General features: G+C 46.9%; 1 pseudogene; it reads left to right on the top strand.

Annotated features, from left to right (window-relative positions):
* The first annotated feature begins 2,409 nt into the window (after positions 1-2,409).
* Positions 2,410-2,518, top strand: LOC137379903 (U2 spliceosomal RNA; annotated as a pseudogene).
* The last annotated feature ends 11,402 nt before the right edge of the window (positions 2,519-13,920 follow it).

The raw sequence follows: 13,920 nt of genomic DNA, 5'->3' as shown, positions 1-13,920 counted from the left end.
ACAAGAAAAATCTTTGTAAAGACCAGCAAGAGGATACTCTTGAGGCTTCAGAGTTACGATTTCACTCTGAAATATAAGCCAGGAAGAGAAATGGTGCTGGCAGACACCCTATCTCGGTTATCACCACAGGAGAACACGAGATAGAAGATCTAGGTATAAAGATTCATCACCTAGTGAATGTAACGCTACTGAAACTTAGTCAAATTAGAAATGATACCAGCAAAGACGAGGAGCTCCAGATGCTATCTCAGCAAGTGATCCAGGGATGGCTTGATAAGATACAGCACACACAGCCAGCAATATGGCAGTACTGGTCTATCAGAGATGACATCTCACTAGAAGATGGTGTTCTGCTGGCCAGATCCAGAATAATCATACCCAAAACAATGCAGGAAGAACCTCTCCAAAAGATACATGAAGGCCACATGAGGATGGAGAAGTGTAAGCTCAGAGCCAGATCAGATGTGTACTGGATAGGCATATACAAAGATATCGAAAAAATGGTGTCTACATGCAATGTATGCCAGAAGTACAGAAACTCACAGCAAAAAGAGATGATAGCTACTGAAGTACCACCCAGACTATGCCATACTGTAGGAGTCGATTTATTCACACATAATCAAGAATGGTATCTCATAGTCACAGACTACTACTCAAAGTTCCCGTTTATCCGGAAGGTGAAAGACTTGAGAGCCACAACAATCATCTCAGCAATATGAATTCTGTTCGCTGAGCAAGGGATACCTGAATGGTTAATATATGACAATGGCACCCAATTTACATCCAGAAAATTTAAGGAATTCGCTGACCAGTATGGGTTTAACACCATCACCTCATCACCACACTGCCCACGGGGACACAGATTTATAGAAAGACATGTCCAGAGGGTCAAAAGAACCCTTGTGAAATGCCAAGAATTGAATGAAGATCCAAACGTGGACTTATTGTCACTCCGATCCACACCTCTGACATGAAATCACCTGCAGAGCTGTTGAATGGAAGAAATTATAAGACTACTCTGCCAAGCAAAATACATCCTTCAAGTGACCAGGAGGAAGTGAGACAACAATTCACTGAAGCACAGGTAAGAGGAGAGCAACACTTCAACAAGTATGCTAAATCTCTACCTGAGCTGTTTAAAGGACAAACTGTACATGTACAGGATCCAATCATGTAAACCTGGAGCCCAGCCAAAGTTGGTGGTGAAGCTCAGACTCCAAGGTCATATACCATTGAGACCAAAACCGGTAACCAAATGAGAAGGAACAGCATCCATATTCGACCTACACCTGAGCTGGAACAACAGAAAAGACCATGAACAATACCAGAAATACCACTATCCAGGGAAACAACATTAACAACATCACCAGCAAGTGATACTACATCACCTGTACAGCGAGCTAACTCACCACTGAGAGCAATAAATGCCAAATCTGCAAGATGGAGGTACAACATCTTACTACCCAAGTGATCCCGTGAATAATATTTTTTAGAAAAAGAATACACACTATAAAAGACTCTAAAAAGGGCTTCAGATTATTTCCAAAAGTTGGTTGATAATCTTCTTTAGTTATATTGACAGTTATATCGATATAGGGGCATTATGTTTTAAAGAAAGAGGGATGTTATATATTGTTATACTATCTGTAAAGTGCTAGGACCTAATTAGCTAGGAACTAGTTGTTACATGTAAGTGTTCCAGTGGGGCCACATTCACGGCTGCATTGGAGAGTCATGTAATATGTAACAGAAAACCAGTCTGGGCAGTCCCTAGCAGCATGGTGAGCTATATTAAACACAAAGAGCTCCAGCCATTCCAAGTCTAAAGTGTGGTTATTTCTAACATCTGGGAAACAGAAAACAACAGGAAGACGTAACACCGTCTGTCACGGATTGGCCTTCACAGCCATCAGCAAAGGTGCACCAAGCGAAGATACCTCACCTAAATGGATTGTTTTCTGCGTGTTCATCATCTTTCGTAGATGGTAGGATGCCAACCCAACCTAACCAAGAAGAGCATGCCAAAAGCAGTACCAGGTGTACCTGAAAATGAAATACCAAGCTGGTGAAGCTATATCAGAGGACTACATGCGAAACAGCAGAACAACATGCTATAGACAGAGTTAAGCGTTCCCACAAACAACAGATCAGATCAAAACTCTGCAATCTGACACATCCAGTCGTGAATGGTGGTGAACAATTAAACCACTAATGAGAGGAGGAGACTCCATGAATAACTACATTCTCAACAATGGGAGGGCCCAGCACATAAATGCAAAAGACCAGGCTGAAGCATTTGCAATCAACTTCAGCTAGAAGTGCCAAGTGAATGATCCATCCCAGCCTCCTCCTGAAGTCTCCATTATCACAGGTGCCAGTCTTCAGCCAATCAAGGTGATATCAAGAAACATCGCTTCTCGGCCTTTTGGCTAAGATCAAGTGTAGTATCTGTTCTTATCAGTGCTTATTTGATTGAGAAGAGACCATGATCATTGCCTTTTGATCCTGGGGAAGCTTTGAGTAAAATGGCTATAACCAATTTTCGAGCTTCGGGCCAGGGAGTGCGCAACACCGTTCGGGTGGTCGTGAAGGACAAGGAAGGAGATGCACCGGTCGATCGCACCTTCTTCATCAAGAAAATTCTCTTCGATTGCTGCGGATTTCAAGCGACGGACGTCTTCTGCCTGCAGGATTTCCCCAGCAGTGGATACTTCGACGTGACGTTCCGGAACGTGGCGGGATGCATCAAGTTCCTGAAGGCGTTCAAGGAGAAAGGGGACCGGGCTCCACTGTCGATCCTCACAGCGGAGCCGCTCTTCACGCTTCCGTCACAACGGGACCGGGTGGTGACGATTCACCTCTACAACCCCCATGTTCCGGTGGTGGATGTACTCACCTTTCTCGCCAGGTACGTCGAGGTGGCCGGCAGCAGCACTGATGTCAAGGACCCCTTTGGGATCTGGACCAGCAAGCAGCAGGTCAAGGTGACCTTGAAGGTAGATCCCAGTGGAGCCATCATCCACCCTCCCTCCAGCTTCGCTATCGGGGGAAGTCGAGGCTTCTTGGTCTACGCTGGGCAGCCCAGAGTTTGCCGCACCTGTGGCAAATCTGGTCACATGGCAGCCAACTGCAGCACGGTTGTTTGCAAGAACTGCAAGGAGGAAGGCCATCAGACCAAGGACTGTAAGCAGACTAAGTGTTGCAACTTGTGCGGTGCGGCAGGCCATCTCTACAAGACCTGCCCCAAACGTTGTCTCAGCTATGCTCAGGCGGCAAGGTCCAAGGAAAGGCCGGGCGAAGGTTCGACGAAGGCGTCCGCTGTTCGAAAGGAGACCAGCAACCTTCTCCGCAGTGAGGAACTTCAACCTGAGAAGGAAGGGGAGGCGGCTGAAACCAACGACCCAGCACCTACCCAGCGCCCGGAAACCCCTCCTCCACAGACAGAATCAATGGAGGAGGAGGCAGCAGATGGACAAACAGGTCAGTGGCAAGTGGTCCAGAGGAAAACCACAAAGAAAAAACATCCCAAAGCCACCACCCAAACCAGTGGCAAGAGGAGGCTCTCTTCTGAATCAGACAACAACAACTCCTCTTCACTGGACGGGGAAATGCTGGAACGACAGCCCCTTCAAAAGAGGCGGCAGAACTCCGAGATGGATGATAAAGCATCCCAGCCCCCGGGCACTGGAAGCTGTGATGGGCCCGGCGTGCCCCAACCCCAATTCCCCACACGTAACGACGTGGCCAACGCATCTCAGCTCCGGGACACCGGGAGCAAAGACACGTCTGGCGCACCTGAGCTCCGGGAGACCGGGAGCTGTGATGTTTTCGAGGAGGAACAGATGGAAGCAGCTGAGGACAACCCAATGCTCTCTGCCTACAAGACCCCCCCGATGTCACCCGAGCGGCACAAACCCTGCATGAAAAATCAGGAGGGGTTTCTGAGCCCAACCAACGTGAAACTGCTTGCGCACACGATGGGTATGCAGGAACATCCCGAAGGGGAAGGACTGGGACTAGCGAGGACAAATGGTATGGGAAGCAACAACTAATGTTTAGTAAAAAATGGGTATAAGAATTGCTTCCATTAATGTGCGTAGCATTAAATCGACTACGCGATGTGTTTCAACCTTGGATTACCTTGCCAAGGTCAAAGCTGACCTACTGTTTCTGCAGGAGTGTGGAATACCACACCTCAGCACCTACAGGCAGTGGTCGCCCTGGTGGTCCCACGGGCCATCGATCTGGTCGGGGGGTAATGACTGCCATTCCTCCGGCCTGGGTATTCTGCTGCGGGGAGGTAACTTCACCATCTCCGAAGTTAAGGAGGTGGTGGGCGGCCGCCTCCTCGTAGCAGACGTGATGTACAACAACGCTCCGCTCCGGTTGATCAACGTGTACGCCCCGGTACAACGCAGCGAGCGGCTGACCGTCTTCCAGCAGCTCCCACTGCTGCTGGCGACGTCCAGGCCGGTCATCCTAGGCGGTGACTTCAACTGCATCATCGATGCGGCTGGACGATCCGGCAGTGACGACAGCAAACTGGACGCTACGTCCAGATTCCTAATAGAAACAGTTAAGGATGCCAAACTGCACGACGTCTTCAGCAAACCTGCAGACGGAGCGCAGCGCAGATACACATGGTCAAGATCGGACGGATCTGCCCGTTCCAGGATTGACTTCCTGTTTGTGTCCCGTGCGGTCACGGTCGGATCCACCGACGTCTAGCCGGTGTTCTTCTCCGACCACTGCCTCTTACTGGCCGACTGTCACTTACAGGACGACCAGCGGGTTGGCAGAGGGACGTGGAAGCTCAATGCGACACTGCTGACCCCAGAGAACGTTGAGGAACTCAAAAGGGATTACAATGGTTGGAGGACCGTGAAACCCCTCTTTGAGTCTCCAGTTCACTGGTGGGAAGCGATTAAGGAGAACATCAAGAGGTTCTTCATCCACAAAGGTGTTCAGAAGGCGAGAGAGAGACAGAGGGAACTGTCCCGACTCCAGAAAATTATGCAAAATCTACTCTGGTTGCAGTCAATGGGGGTCGAGGTCAAGGAGGACCTCCAGGAGGTGAAGAGCCAGCAGGCCTCGCTCTTTGCCAAGGAGGCCTCCAAGATCATCTTCCGGTCCAGAGTCCGCTCCATCGAGCAGGATGAGACGTGCTCGCGTTACTTCTTCCAAAAGGTACACAGAGAGAGCTCTGTTATCAGCAGCCTGAAGGAAGAAGATGGCTCGGTAACGTCTTCGCAGCCCGACATACTCAGGATCAGCAAATCCTTTTATGCTGGGCTGTATGACGCGAAGCCCACAGACAGCAGAGCCTCCCAGTCCTTCCTGTCATCTATCACAGAGGTCTTAGATGACAGCAGGAGGGAGGGACTGGACAAGCCGCTAACTCTGGACGAGCTGACAAAGGCCGTCGAGTCTTTCGAGACGAGTAAAACTCCCGGGAGCGACGGCTTACCGGTCGAGTTGTACTCGGCCCTGTGGGACTGGGTCGGCCCAGACCTGCTGGAAGTATACGAGAGTATGCTCCTGGCCGGCAGCATGTCAGAATCCATGAGAAAAGGCATCATCACCCTCATTTACAAGCAGAAGGGGGAGAGGGCAGAAATCAGAAATTGGCGGCCCATCTCACTGCTTAATGTTGACTACAAGATTCTGTCCAAAGTCATAGCCAGTCGAGTCAAGTCTGCTCTGGAGCTGGTGATTCACCCCGATCAGACCTGTACTGTACCCGGCAGGAAGATCTCTGATAGTCTCGCGCTACTCAGGGATACGATCGCCTACGTACGGGACAGGAGGGTGGACACCTGCCTCATCAGCCTGGACCAGGAGAAGGCTTTTGACAGGATATCGCACACCTACATGATGGACGTGCTTTCCAAAATGGGGTTTGGGGAGGGAATCTGCAATTGGATCCAACTGCTCTACACAAACATCAGTAGCGCAGTGTCAATCAACGGGTGGGAATCTGAAAGTTTCCCGATCAAATCTGGAGTCAGACAGGGCTGTCCTCTGTCCCCGGTCTTGTTTGTTTGCTGTATTGAACCCTTTGCTGAGTCTATTAGGAAGGATGCGAGCATAAGAGGGGTGACAATCCCAGGCAGCGGAGGTACTCAGGTCAAAACCTCCCTGTACATGGATGACGTCGCCGTCTTCTGCTCGGATCCGCTGTCCGTGCGCAGACTGATGAGCATCTGCGACCAGTTCGAACTGGCCTCGGGAGCCAAAGTTAACCACGGCAAGAGCGAGGCCATGTTCTTTGGGAACTGGGCTGACCGATCCTTTGTCCCCTTCACCGTCAGGTCAGATTACCTGAAGGTGCTGGGGATATGGTTCGGAAGGGCCGGGGCGTGCACCAAAACATGGGAGGAGCGAGTAGCCAAGGTACGACAAAAGTTGGGCATGTGGGGGCAGCGATCTCTCTCCATTGTGGGTAAGAACCTGGTCATCAGGTGCGAGGCGCTCACGTTGTTGCTCTACGTGGCGCAGGTCTGGCCCATACCCCACTCCTGCGCCGTGGCAGTCACCCGAGCCATTTTCCGCTTCGTCTGGGGATCTAAAATGGACCGGGTCCGGAGGGACACGATGTTCAAATCTCTGGACATGGGCGGGAAAAATGTACCCAACGTGGCCCTCATCCTGATGACCACCTTCGTGTGCGGCTGCATCAAGCTATGTGTAGATCCCCAGTACGCAAACTCCAAGTGTCACTACGTGCTGAGGTTCTATCTGTCCCCGGTGTTGCGAAGGATGGGCCTGGTCACATTGCCGCGGAACGCACCATGCAGTTGGGCGGCGCCGTACCACCTATCCTTCGTGGAGCAGTTTCTGCGGAAAAACACCTTTGACCACCGGTCCATCAGGCAGTGGTCTGCACGGAATGTCCTCAAGGCCCTACAGGAAAAGGAAACGGTGGATCCTGTCGGATGGTTCCCCGAGCAGACCGTCAAAGTCATTTGGCGGAATGCCTCATCACCAGAACTTTCAAACAAGCACCAAGACGTAGCTTGGCTGGTGGTGAGAAGGGCCCTCCCCGTCAGATCCTTCATGCACACCCGAAGTCTCGCCCCCTCCGCACAGTGCCCCCGCGTTGGCTGTGGTGGGGAAGAGACGGTCGCCCACCTCCTCCTGGAATGTGCCTTTGCAAAGCAGGTGTGGAAAGAGATGCAGTGGTTTTTGTCAAGGTTCATCCCAAGCAGCTCTGTAACACAGGAGTCTGTGCTCTACGGGCTGTTCCCAGGGACGCACACCGAGACAAACATCAACTGCTGCTGGAGGACTATCAATTCGGTGAAAGACGCCCTTTGGTCTGCCCGTAACTTGCTGGTCTTCCAGCGCAAAGAGTTGTCCACCACCGAATGTTGCAGACTGGCACATTCCAAGGTCCAGGACTACGTGCTGAGGGACGCACTAAAGCTTGGGGCAGCCGCAGCAAAGGCTCAATGGGGAAAGACCACAGTGTAAGGTTCCCCCACCAAGCTGGACTGAGGGGCTGGATCAATGGGAAACCCCTCGAACTGTATCGTTAATATTCTCAATTGCTGTAAAGGTAAAACTGTAATTGACATGACAATTGTGAAACGGAAGGGTTGGGAAGAAACACATGACAGTATTGAAGGAAACTGATCTCCCTTGCAATGTTTGTATTTTTTGGTGCTGTTTGGAAACTGTTTGGCAATGTAATTTTTACAGATTTTTATGAATAAAGTATATTTTGGAAAAAAAAAAATCAAGAAACAGCTGAAGGCACAACAATAGCTATTGGCCCCAACAACATCCCAGCTGTAGAGCTGAAGATCTATACTGCAGAACTAGCTGTGCCTCTAGCCAAGCTGTTGCAGTATAGCTATAATAAGCAAGTGTCCGACAAAGTGGAAAATTTCCCAGTTATGTCCTCTCCACAAAAAGCAGAACAAATGCAATCCAGCCAATTATTGCCTCATCAGCCTGCTCTCTATCACCAGCAAAGTGATGGATGGGGTCATCAGCAGTGCAGCACTTTGGATTCCACCAGGACTACTTGGCTCAGACCTCATTACAGCCTTGGTACAAACATGAATAAAAGAGCAGAATTCCAGAGGTGAGGTGAGAGTGACTGCCCTTGATATCAAGGCAGCATTTGACCAAGTGCAACAGCAAGGAGCCCTCGTAAAATTGAAGTCAATGGGAATTGGGGTAAACTTCCCACTGGCTGGAGAGTCATACCTAACACAAAGGAAGATGGTTGTGGTTGTTGGAGGTCAAGCCTGTCAGCCCCAGGACATAACTGCAGGAGTTCCTCAAGGTAGTGTCCTAGGCCCAACCATCTTCAGCTACTTCATCAATGATCTTCCCTCCATCATAAGGTCAGAAGTGTGGATGTTTTCTGTGATTGCTCAGTGTTTAGTTCCATGGTGGGATTTGAACTCGTGTTTGTGGATTATTAGTTCAGGTCTTTGGATTACTAGTCCGGTAATATAACCACAACACTGCTGTATTCACTAATAGGGTTAGATGAAGTACAGTGGGAGAAGGCTCGTTTGGAGCATAAATACTAGCATAGATGAGTTGGACCAAATGACCTGTTTTTGTACTGCAAATTCTATGGAAACCAGTGCTGTATCATTGCTGTACCACCCTAGCTCAAAGATCAAGGCTCTGATGTTCAAGTGTCAGACCTGTTAGGGAGTCTAATTCTCCAGTGCTCAATTACCAGACTTGTTTGGAGTCTATGGAGGATAAATTAGTTTGGATCCATTTTCAGGCCCGGTAGCCAAATTTGTGCCCTTCATTAATTTAACTAAAAAAGGCAGGCTGCCAGCAGTACTCATGCTCTTCGTTGGCAGCTCGCCTAATCAAGGGGTGTCAATTTCACACATGGCTGATGCCATTTAATAGCATCCTGCACCTTTTTTTAAAGCGGAGGTGCACTTTGGCTGCAGTAACTCAGTGAAGTTGCTACAAAATGGTAGGCACAGCAGAATCTGCAAGGCCCTCTTTCAGACTCTGCATGTGCCCGAAGAGGTTGGCCCAGTGACCACCCAAAATTGGCCCTAGGGCCTCAAATAACTTTTTGGCATTTAACAAACTGAGACATTCACAAAAAGACATTCAGTTACTCAAAACAGCTTAATCTGCGCCATTTCATTTCAGTGATCTGTGTCAGTAACAAAGCACTTGCTTTGGGTGTTTTTTTTAATGGCAGTTCATTGCTGTTCCTACTGCCTGTGGAAACTTCCCCCCCTACTGCAACCTCCTCTTTCAAACACAGCATCTGAAATCTGGGCAAGGAGTTGAGGGGACAGGGTGGTGGCGGGGTGAACCTGGCAGATTCTGCTGTGCCTGCCATTGTGTAGCATCTTCACTGACAGTTACTGCAGCTAAAGTGCACCTCCCCTTTAAGAGATGCAGGCTGCCTTTAAATGGCACCAGCCATGTGCGAAATTGACACCCCCAACTGGCGAGCTTCCAATGAAGAGCGCGAGTAGTGCTGGCAGACTACCTATTTTATTTAAATTAATGAAGGGAACAAATTTGGGGACTTCTTTGTGGCCACAAGATTGGGCACCCATTTGTGCATGAAATTTAATTTAAGCAATTTCTGCCTCATTATGATACATAATCATATGAACCAGCGTAAAATATATTCAGAAAATGAAGTCATTTAGTTGCGTTAATTCTTCTAGCATTTCTCAAATAAGTCATTTTCAGACAAGTGAACTAAAATGTCCTGCTTCTGTTCTTTTACCAAAATGCAAAAATAGAAAACATACTTAAAGGAATCCATGCATATACCTATATATGCACCTGTATTTTAGAATGGGATTATAGGTTGCAGCATTATGTAGGAATTTATTACAAGCCTCAGATCAAAGAAAGAACTTGAATTTGTATAATGCCTTATCATATCCACAGGCTCTCCTAAACCATTTCACAACCAATCGATTGCATTTATGGCCTATTTGTAAACAGTAAAGTCTCACGAACCGCAAATGTTTTTGGTCATGTTGGATGAGGAAGGAATGTTGGCCAAGACACTGGGAGAATCTCTTCCTCTTCTAAGAACAGTGCTGTGGGATCTTTTACATCCACCCGAGCAGGCATGGGAGAGCTCTATTTAATATCTCATACAAATGATGGTATTTTAGATAATACTGTCCTCCCTCAGTACTGCACTGAAATATCAACCTGCATTACATGCTCAACTCTATACTGGTGCTTGAACTTGCAACCTTCAGACTCCAAAAGCAACAATGCTACTAACTGAGCCAAACTGGTGACATATGAAATTTACTGTCCCATTTCCTCAGATAAGTAATCTACAATATGCACCATAGCTAGTTCAATACAATATTTATTCAGATGAATACTGGAGACTTCACATTTGAATGGTCAAAAACAATTGTTTTGAGTTTCTGATGGTTTAAACTTCTGTGCTTGTCAAACAAGAAAAGCTAAAGTCCAGGTCAGACCACTTGAATTTTATTGTAGCAGAACCCAGTTCTGAATGCTCAAATTTAATATTTTGTTCTTTGGCCAGAAATGTTAATATTCCTTTAATCACGATATATACAAAATTGTTTGAATTCCACAGTTCTTTTGGGAGTTTTTGTGTGCAATCAGGTGTTTCAGAATAATAGTATGTATTTGCAGCTGTTCTATGTTATTTTTCTGTAGTGAATGCTTTTGTTTACATTGACTGTAGTGAGATAATGTATGGATATGAAATAAGAATACCTTTCATGATAAAAGACTACTAACATTTATTAAATGTAACTAAATATCATGCAGATTTACCGAGGAAGTATCATGCCGCTAACTTAATCCTTATTCTCAGTCTGTTTCAAGAAACATCAGATGAATTTCCCCTCCCCCATATTTCACTTGCATGTTTTGCAAGTAAAATATTTATGTCTAATGAATCCTTCTCACATCACCTTTAATCTGTTACATGCAGAATCCATTTTATGGGAACCAGTCTAAACATAATGTCTGGTAATCCTTCAACCTTAAACGGTTGAGAATTTTTGTTAGGAATGCATGTCACCACACACGTACAACATCTGTTGTGTCCAATATTGTCTTGATTTGAGGCAGATGATATACTTTGATAAGCATAAAACTTCAAACTAGAGAGGTTTTATCATTTGGCTGAATTTTATATGATTACTTGATAATTTTAAATGATTATCAATGCTAACTTTAGTTACATGTCGCTACAATCAAATCTGCGCAAAAGCAGGTGTAGTTCTCAAAGGTAGTAATATCAGTGCCTGACAATACTAACAAGTTAGACATGCTGAAAACTACAACATGGGTTGGCATGAAACATAAACTAGACTTTTGTCTCATTGCTTATATCAAATATTCCTTGATTAAAATGCTAAATCATGCATGATGCGACAGCTATATATTTGTCAACATTTACAGATTCTAAGCCTGAAACCTGTGCACTTATAGGTCTAGAAATTCATCTCTGGCACAGGCACAAAGTATTGGATTGGCAGCCTGTTCTACATAGCGCCAGGTATTTAATTCCATTGACTGCAATGGAACTGAATATCAGGTTCTGTGTAGAATGGCCAGCTAATCCAATACCATAATTGGTGAGGTCAATTAATTTAAATAATTTCAATATACTTCCAGTGGATTTTCCATGTGCAGAGGGAGCACTCTGGCTCCAAGTGGGCAGAAGTAAAGCAGCTCTTAAAGGACTACTACTCTTGAAGGACTGTTGCTCCTTGCTGGAATAGCTCACTGTTATGCCTGAGTTCTGCTGATAAAATGGAGTGTCACTCTGTTACGACCAGATGAGAAAGGTGTCTAGGGGTCCCTTTTAGCCTTCACCTGGTCTTTTTGTAACAGGGTTTAATTTTAAACACACTGTGTTTTAACCTCCCCCTTTGATGAGCTCTTTGTTCACTGCTTTCCAATTACAAGGCAAAGAAATGAGCACAAACAGGCTTTCTTATATTTGAAGAAGAACAGTGAAATTTATTAAAACTTAAACTTAATCTCTAATTCGGTTAACACCTACGGATACACACCGCGCCCCACGCTAGCAGGCATATGCGATATGCACATGCAAATAGAGACAGAAAAGAGCAGAAGAAAAATAAAGTAGAGAGGTTTGAGGCAATCTCTGAAGAGGGGTTTTTGTTACTGTGCTTTGAGCTCTCTGTAGTCCTTGCTTGTAGGTAGATCTTGCTTTTCATTGGGGCCCAGTATTCTTCTTAAACCTTGTTCACTGTAGGAGACTTTTCTCTCTTGGGGTTCATGTGTCTTCAGTGGTTTCCCAAGCTGGTGAGAGCAGACAGGAGAGAGATGTTCTCAGACCAGGTGCAAAGAGTTTTCTGAGTTCAAATTCTGTTTTCCAATTTAAGACACCCCTAGTTGGCCAGCAGGTGGTCACATGACCGACTGATTTGACCAGGTCTTTTCTGTGTATTGGGGCAAGGACTGGTTCCTTTGTTCCAAAACTGTCTGCTAGTATGAAAAAAAATGTCTTTCCAGCCAGGGGCTTCGCAACCCCCTGTAATAGATCTTCTTTTATCCCAGCAACAATTTTAAAATTTAATGTCCGTGTGGCAAAATATACATGCCTCATTCTTGGCAGGTGGGGGCCTGCAGGACACACTAGGACCAGGCGCCAAAATTACCGCCTTTGATGATGAACCACAACATATGTTACTTGAGAAGGTGCAACAGAGGAAGGAGTCCAATTTAGGGACAGAGGGGAATCCTCCATTCTGAGCCAATGTATAGTAAGCATGGCAAGGTGAATGCAGTCTCCCATATCCATAGTTCATGGAAGCAGTGGAGAAAGAAATACTGTGGACTGAGAAGAATGTCAAGCTAAGATTGCCAATAATTTGCCATCTCAAATGAGATGAATATCTATCGTGTGCATGCAAAAAGTATTGAGGCCAGGAACAAAAGATGAAGAACTGTTCTTGTGTTTTAGCATTGTAGAGGTTCCTTTAATTCAGTCACTAGTCATAAGAGGACTGAAATTACTGAGAGTTTACTCCACTGATGCAAAAGCTGATGTGCAGTGCAATTCCTGCCCACCCTAGCCACAGGCGAAGTCCCCATTTCAAATCCTGGGGAGGGATAATCTGCATAACCAGGTGGGCCACCCACACCTTCAGGAGCACATCAGTAGTACTCACCCTGCACCATGCCACTCCGATAGTGGAGGCCTCAACAAGAAGTGGCTTCTTCTAATCTCCCAATGGAGCATGTGGACTGCTTGGAAAGTATGATCATTCTGCTCTCAGACGAATCCATCAAAAGACACAATTTTTCAAGTCTTTCTTTGCATTTGTTATTTCCTTTTACTAGGCAGTACCTTAGTTGCACCCTCTCTAAAGCCTCTTTACACTTCTGATAGTGTAGAGAAGCCCGACGTGTTGATGCCGCCAGGAGATAGTTCTAGTGGCGGGAACAGCGCAGCTCAGCGGCCAATTAAGCCAATTAATTAGCATGTGATGGCCATTTTACTAGGCTGCCGGCATTTTACCAGCGTTGGAAAGGCGGCCTGGCATGTGGGGAGTCCACCAGCTCCATTGAGGCAACCTCCCAGCGGCTTCCTGGGGGGCCTTCCCTTTTGGAGGCTCCATGGCCCAAGCAGGGGCTCCCCAGGATCAATGGCTGTATCCGTGGCCCCACCACCACTGCTGGAGGATTCACCCACATTACCGGGACCTGCCTACCTGGCTCCGGCACATCAATAAATTTCTTACTAGCCCTTTAAGGGTGCCTCAAGGCACCCTCTCCTTCTCCTTGCAGCCTTAGCTTTTGTGGCGCTGCCAAGGCTGCAGAGTTGTTGGCCCTCTGATTGGGCCGGCAGCTCGGAGAGACAGGCCACTGTCCTTAATTGAATGGCAGTCCGGTGGCGGCCTCTTAATTGGCCACCTCTAGTAAAATTGC

This window comes from Heterodontus francisci, chromosome 18, assembly GCF_036365525.1.
Source record: "Heterodontus francisci isolate sHetFra1 chromosome 18, sHetFra1.hap1, whole genome shotgun sequence".
Classification (NCBI taxonomy): Eukaryota; Metazoa; Chordata; class Chondrichthyes; order Heterodontiformes; family Heterodontidae; genus Heterodontus; species Heterodontus francisci.
Note: the sequence above shows the minus strand (reverse complement) of the source record. Positions and strands in the feature narration are given on the sequence as shown.